We start from the raw sequence: 2,500 nt of genomic DNA on the forward strand, positions 1-2,500 counted from the left end.
AATGTGCAAAAAGTAAGAATGGTAGAAGATAAGAATACATTTTCCATTGTTCGCTATTTATAAATATATATATATAGATATATATGAGTATAATATATATAGATATAATTATATATATATAACATTAGTTTTGAATTTATATATACACACACACATAATATATATTTGCATATATATAATTATAAATATAAATATATATAATATATATATATATAATTATATATATAAATATATCTATGAAATACTATGTATACACATATATATATATATATACATATATATAATATATATATATAATATTATAATATATTATATACATAAATATATATAAATTTATTATATACCATATTAAATATACATATACATATATTAAATATACTATAATATATATATATGTATAATATAATATATATATACATATATATACCAAACATTTCTATATATCATATAATATATGTTGTGTGTGAGGGTGTTGTGCGTTTGTGGTGTGGTGTGTGTGGTCTGTGTGGCGAGTGTGCTGTGTATGTGAGGTGTGTGTGTGTGTGTGTGTATGTATATGCATATATATGTATATATCAGATATAATATAGAATATATATAAATATATATAACAAATATATATAAAATATATATATTATTATAAATTTCAGTTTTATAAAGTTTATATATATATATATATATAATAATATATATATATCGCAACAAAAACAATTAAAACACAAATATAAAATCTAACAAAATCAATTACACACACAAAACATAAAACACACATCAAAATATAATAAAAAATATAAAAACAAAAACTATTAAATAAACATATCAAATATAATAACAAAAAATAAACATATACATAAATACCCATAATTAACAAATAAAACTAAAAATAAAACAAATAAATAACAACTATATAAACAAACCTAACAAACACCAACATAACCACCATCAATACATATCACAAATAAAAATAATAAATACAAATAACAAAAACAAAATAATATAAATTATTTAAAAAAAATAAAAAAAACTATATAAGTATATATATAAATACATTAAATAATTACTAAAAATATATAAACAACCTATAAATAACATACTAAAACATAAAAAAAATCAGGTGTAATGTGGTGAGAGGTGAGGATGTAAATCGAGATCACCCACCCAGACGCCACCCAACACACACAACTCACACAACACACACACACACAACACACACCCCACACACACACACCACAACACACACATCATCCCCACACCACATAACCACACACACACCCCTCCACCCACACACACGTACCAACACAACACACCACACAACACCACCCACACTCCACACAAAACCACACCATCACAACCCAACCACACCCACACACACTACAACACACATCACACACTCCAACACACACTACACATACACAACCAACACACCACACAACCACCACCCACACACACACAACACTAACACACCCTACACACACACACACACACCCAACACACCACATCAACAACACTCACACAACACACACACCAACCACAACAAACACAAAAACACACACCTCACACACCCACATATCACACACAACACATTACACAAACACACACACACATACCCACACACAACCCCCACACTACGTTAACCTTCACAACACACACAACCACACACACACAATCACACCATACCACCCACACACCAACCCAGACACACCACCCACACACACACACACTCTCAACCCACACCCACACACACACCACACCCACACACACAACACACACCCCCCACAACCCCACTAGACACCCACACAGACACACCAACCAACACACGTAACATACACACACACAACACCACACCACCCACACACAACCCACACACATCACACACACAACACACACACACACACACCACAACCCACCACACACACCACCCCACACTCACACACCCACCACACTACACCGACACAGCAACACACACACAACCACACACACACACACACCCAACCACACACACCCACAAACAACCACCCACACACACACACACAAACACACACACACCCACACACACACCACACCTCCCCCATCACACCCACACCTGACACACATAAAATCGCTCCCCCACACCCACTACACCCCACCACCACACCACACAACACACTCACCACACACACAACCACCACACACAACACACATCACACACCCAAACATCACACACCAACCCATCCACACACACCCCCCACACACCACACACCCACACACACACACCAACAAACTACACACACACCCACACACATTCAGACAGAACCTTACATACATCACACACACACCAACAACCCCCCCCACACCACACCCAACACACACAACACAACTCACCCCACTCCAGACACCCCCCCACACAACACTCACACAATCAACCCACCCCACACCACAAGCACATCCAACGAAACATTACCCTCCACCACACCACACACATACACTACCACGACCACACACAACACACACACTAACCACA

This window comes from Penaeus japonicus, unplaced genomic scaffold (assembly GCF_977035675.1).
Source record: "Penaeus japonicus unplaced genomic scaffold, GWHDUDI00000001_assembly GWHDUDI00000016, whole genome shotgun sequence".
Lineage (NCBI taxonomy): Eukaryota > Metazoa > Arthropoda > Malacostraca > Decapoda > Penaeidae > Penaeus > Penaeus japonicus.